At 54.2% G+C, this 5,382-nt stretch overlaps 1 protein-coding gene across 1 annotated transcript in view; it reads right to left on the bottom strand.

Annotated features, from left to right (window-relative positions):
- Positions 1–3,699: 3,699 nt before the first annotated feature.
- LOC113217490 (protein twist-like) overlaps positions 3,700–5,382 on the bottom strand; it is a 14,362-nt gene continuing 12,679 nt past the window's right edge. Inside the window, 1 exon segment of the mRNA XM_026437405.2 lies at positions 3,700–4,637. The gene's annotated coding sequence lies outside the window, so the exon portion shown is untranslated.

Genomic DNA, 5,382 nt, shown 5'->3' with positions numbered 1-5,382 from the left:
CCGTCAGTGGCATCGTGCGCCGCCGTGCCGCTCGGCAGCCAGCGAGCCAGCAGCGGCAGCGGGACTGCAGAGCAGAATGGGAGAGATCAATATTCGCGCATGTCCGCTCTTTTCTCCGCTCCTCGTCAGCCCTCTCACCTCACTCCCTAACTCTCTCTTTCAATCCACCCACGTTCTTTCTTTCTCATCTTTATCCCTGTCACTATCCCAGCACTCACCCTCCCTACTTACCCTCCCTATCGCTCTCTCTCGCTCTTCCTCGCTCGCTCCCGCTTTCTCTCTTGCTTGCGCTCTCTCTCCCTCTCTCTCCCTCTCTCTTCCTTTCTCTTCCTCTTCCTCTACCTCCCTCTTTCTGTTCCTCTCTCTTTTTATCCCTCTCTCTCTTTCTCGCACCCTTGCTTGCTCTCTTGCTCGCTCGCTGTATTGCTCTCTCGCTCTCCCTCCCTCTTTCGCTGTCGTGGCGCTGTCGCCATGAGAATAGAGTCAGCGCGCGCGCCGCGGCCGCAGTTCGCCGCAATGAGCCGCTCGCCGGAAGCAAACAATTTCTAAATAACTTTGGTTTGGCGGGACAGCCATGCCGATTTATTGCCGACCACGAAGCCCCGCGATAAGGGCCACCGGTGTGTGTGTGTGTGTGTGGCGGGGGCGCACCCGGGCGAGAGAGAGAGAGAGAGAGAGAGAGAGAGAGAGAGAGAGGGTGCGGTGCGATGGGTCGGTTGGGAGGAGGGGGATGGGGGATAAAATAGGCCGCCGGCGACACCACCAGCAGCGTGATGAATGGCACCAATTAAAACACTTTCTCTCAATGCCGAGCGAAAAACTCTCTCCCTCCCCCCTGCCCTTCTGCGGCGCTGCAGCGCGCTGAGGGAGGGTGGGGGGTGCCGGCGGCGGCGGGCGCACCTACCCCTGCCCACCCCTGCCCACCCCTGCCCACCCCTGTCCAGTCCAGGCCTGGTCCTGGACCACGTAGCCCCCTGCTTCCTGGCGTTCCACGTACTTCCCGCGACGAGACCTCCAACTGTGGGCTAATAAACGGAGTGATTGACGCTGACGCTCCTTGTGTTCACCGTGGAGTGTATACTCAAACTATGAAAGGTTGAAGTAAAATGTTGAACTATTGATTATGTTTTACGGTGTCGTGTTCGTGGTTTTCAAGATGTCAGGAGGCGGCGGCGGCGACGGAACCGTATGAAGCGGGGTCGGGTTGCGGATCTGAGCGCGTGGGCGCCCGGGCGCCGTCCTGGGCGTTGCGGGGGTGGAAGGGCCCAGGGGGGGGGGGGCGACTCCCGTCCCGCCGTCGCTGCCGCAGGCGTCGCCCGTGCTCGGGTAGAAGGAAGGGCACTACGGGGAGCGGCTCCAGGACCTGTCAGGCGCGGCCGCCACACGGTCGCTTAGCACCGCACAGGGGACGGGATGCTCTGGCATGTCCGGCCCGCCCCCGCCGCCACCGCCGCCCCCGACGATACCCCCTGTCTCAAGCCTCTGGCTGCCAGCTGCGTGCCGCCGCCCCCGCCGCCAGAGTGCAGCACTGACCGCCCCTGCCGCCCCCCGCACCTCGCCGCCCGGGCGGGGGGCCGCTGTCGCTGTCACGGTGTCAAATGGGCTGCCTGCCTGCCGGGCGCGTCCGGGGCGGCGCCGTGGGCCCATTTGTAGGGCACGTCTCCGGTGACGGGCAGCCCGGTCGCGCGGACGTGGCTGGAGGAGGAGGAGGAGGATGTAGTGGTGGTTGCGGGTGCCCGGGTGCCGCCCCCTCCAAGCTGCGCCCTGGGAGAAGGGAAGGCTTGTCGAGGTGCACGTGCGCGTCGTAGAGTCTCGGTGACTCCGTCGCGGTGCCTGCCCGCGGCGAACGACGCCCCGTGGCACGTCCGCGACGGTTCGGTTCCGGAGAAACCCTTTCGGTCTGATGATGAACCTGCCCCACCCGTAGACAAACTCAGACTATGCGACCTCTCCTAGCTGGGGCCTTGGCGAGGGCCTCGACGAGGGCCTCAGGGCCGCGACACTGTGTTTGACGGGGACACGTCGCCCTGGGCTGAGCAGCGGTGACAAACGTTGTTTCTCAAACAAGCCCATGTTTACTCTCCAGGGCGATGAGCGATTGCCCTCCGGGCCGCGGGGCGTGGCTCGGAGGGTCGCGGCTCTGTTTCGCGTGTGCGCGCCGGCCCGCTGGCGCTGGCCCCCGCTCTTGCGGATCTCCATTCCCCCCACGCTCTCCTCTCCACCTTGCCGTTTCCTTCTCGCGGTCCCTTCTGTCCCGCTCTCCACCCCCACCCTCCACCTTTTTATTCAACGTGGCAAAAACATTGGAAAATTTTCCACTTGTGTGAGTAATAAGTTTTTCCAAAAGGAAAAGTTTGAAATTCTTGACACTACCCTATCGATTTGGGATTTCTCGACGAGCCAAACTGGCGTGCGGAAAATTTACCACACTGGAAATGCAAGTGTGTGAATGTCGCTCACCTGCAGGTGAGCGACATTCACACACTTGCATTTTTAGTGCATTAACTGTGTTCATCGTTTGTAAGTGGTGAATTACCTGAAAAGAAAAGAAAACAAAAATATTTTTCACCGTCCTGTTAGTTTTTCCGCGTTCTTTATGCCTCTCTCGAGCCGCGCAGACTCTTTCCAGCGCTTTCCAGTGCCGCTGCGGCGCGGTGCGCGTTGCCCCCAGGGTCTGACCCCGCGAAACAAATGGCGACCTGCGGCACAACGAGGCTGGTCCGCCACAGCGCTCCGCTACGCTCCGCCTCCGGCTGGCGTGGCTGGGCAAGGGCGTATCTTCCCTTCCTCCTTTCCGGAACGACGAGTGCCCCTGTGACGGAAGTGCGCGTCTTTCCCCTCTCTTGGGGGGCAGCGGCTCGTGACATGTTGTGCGGCCGTGTGGGGTAGGGACGTTTTATGCACAAGGGCGGCCTATTTGAAGTTGAAGTGCGGATACTGACGCCCGGCTGCCGCTGCACTTCCTTCACTATAAAGGAGGTCTTCCTCCTCCTGCTTATCAGCAGCGTGGTGCGAAGTATCGACAGTTCAGTTACTATTGGTCTGGTTATATTGGAAAAGTAAAGTACGGATAAACGTTTTTTATTTTCAACAGATTATGTTCACCGAGAAGTTTTCGAAAATTTTCAACTCCACTCGTTATAAATTTTATATTACATACAATAATTGCGTTGCTCACCAAACTGTCACAAAGTTACGGGTTACAACGTACTACATAATTATCTATTGTACGCACTGTTAAATAAAGTGTTAAACACCAGGGTGGCAATGAGCCTTTGGTAATTTAAAAGTGTTCAAATTAAGCCTACTGTTGAATTCAACAGTAGCAGTGTTAACACTGCAAAGTTTTAAAATGTCCAGTCAAACACTTAAAAATGTGCAACATAGTTTTCAGCACTTGCGTGTGCACGCCAGTTGAACACTTTATTTATCAGTGCTGTTGAAATAGACTCTGACTCTGCTTTGCAACATTTGTTGCGGAATGTCAGCCTCCGTCCGTCCGGCGGGCCACGGCGTTCTCGGGAATATATGGTCTATCGTGAAATGGAATCGCGACTCCTCCTCCGCTCCACCCCGACCCCCGCCCCGCCCTGCCCTGCTCGAAGGACCGCGGACAGTGGACCAGTGTTCTCTGCTAATCGCTCGGAGCTAAAGCCAAAACGCCTCGATACAGATCGCGAGCGAGACGAGGAAAACGCTGTAAAAAACAAAAACAGGACGCTGGCGAAATTGGGGTCGCGTGTAAACCAAAAAAGTGAACAATCGGTTCTTTTGTAAATAAAGTAATTTTTTATTTTTAATTATTCAAGAATGTACAATCTCATCAAGGAATGTACACGGACTGAAACGGACATAAAGACGTGCCCAAGATCTTTCACCTATAAAAAATAGACATTTGTATCACACAGGTCTGATATTATTGGAGCAAAAAAAAAACATCATTGTCAATAGTACTCAAAGTTTAACAATCACAGAGCGTATAATAATTCTACATGGGAGGGCAAAGTGCATCTTCTCAGATTTGATCGAGCGTAATCATTATAGTTAAATTTGATGGACCATGGACCGGAAACTTTGTACATACAAGTCAAATATCACAAAACAGCTTGCTCCTTCCCACAGCACTCTAAGGTCAGGATCGCAAAATTACTATGTAGCACCATAAGCCAGCCCATACTCATTAAAGCACTTGTCAAAACAAGTCACTACAAGTTCACAACAAGTTCAAATGAATTTCTCTTCTGTTTCTCCACCACTATCACCTACGTCACCAGAGAATGTATCGAAAACAGTAAAATTAACAATACTTATATAATTTCTTTACAAACGTAATATAATACAACAAAATATATCTCTCTCGTCGTTTGTACACTTTATTAAAAACAAAGGTTTTGCACTGACTGCAAGTTGGTAATTATAAAATAATTATAGTTACAGCAATAATAATAATCACGAAACGCTTTCGACAGCACACACTGTATTGGCCCCATGATGCGCGTTCCCCTTCCGCGAAGATGCGCTTCACAAAGCAAAGGGGCCCCAGTGGAGGATGGAAGGGCAGATAGCGCAGTGGATAGAGGAGCCGAGGGGAGCGGCGCGGCCGCCCGAAATAACCAGGGAGGCCCCACGGCGAGGATCTGAAACAAAGAGGAAGCAAAAGATCAGGCGACGCTCATAAAGCACTATGGGGGATAGATACTCTTTCTATGGGGTGTTACGTCAGTACCTCGAGCCGAAACAAGAACTAACTTAGGAAAGTATAAATAAATACCCCTTTAGGTGCATAGAATACCATCATAGGTTACAAAGAATGCCCTCTAGTGTCCACCCCCTACCCCCATCGGCACGTAGAAGCACGTAGAAGAAATAGAAAGCAATAAGAAGTGCCGCGCCGCGCGTCTGCACCTGTGATAGCAGGCACCCCCGTGACTGCAGGAAGACGCACCATGTGTCGTTCATGAATCATTAGAGGGGAATATGGGAAGGGAAAGGAAGGGGCGGAGGGAGGGGCAGGGGGGGCCACCCGTACAAAAAAAAGCGGCTTCAGAGTGTCTCTAGAATGTCTCAGAAATAGACAACAAACAGACAGTGCACAGGGAAAGCAAAGACTCGCTAAAGACACGTCCAATACGCGCTCGAGACATCGGGGATGTCTAAAAAGTGTCTAATTAAGAGTCGAATTTAGACATCCAAAAGCCGATGCGAAGCCAGCCAGGGGCCACACCCGAGACGGTAGGGAGCTACTGCCAAGGCAACCGGAAGACACCCGGGAGGCAACCGGGAGACACCCAGGAGGGACCCAGCAGACGCCCTAGAGACACTGCGAAGCCGTCCCGGAGCCACCGTAGAGACATCGCGAAGACACTACGGATTCCACGAAAA

The sequence above is a fragment of the Frankliniella occidentalis genome, unplaced genomic scaffold (genome assembly GCF_000697945.3).
Source record: "Frankliniella occidentalis isolate FOCC.00 unplaced genomic scaffold, Focc_3.1 Scaffold211, whole genome shotgun sequence".
Classification (NCBI taxonomy): domain Eukaryota; kingdom Metazoa; phylum Arthropoda; class Insecta; order Thysanoptera; family Thripidae; genus Frankliniella; species Frankliniella occidentalis.
This window is presented reverse-complemented; position numbering and strand designations above follow the sequence as displayed.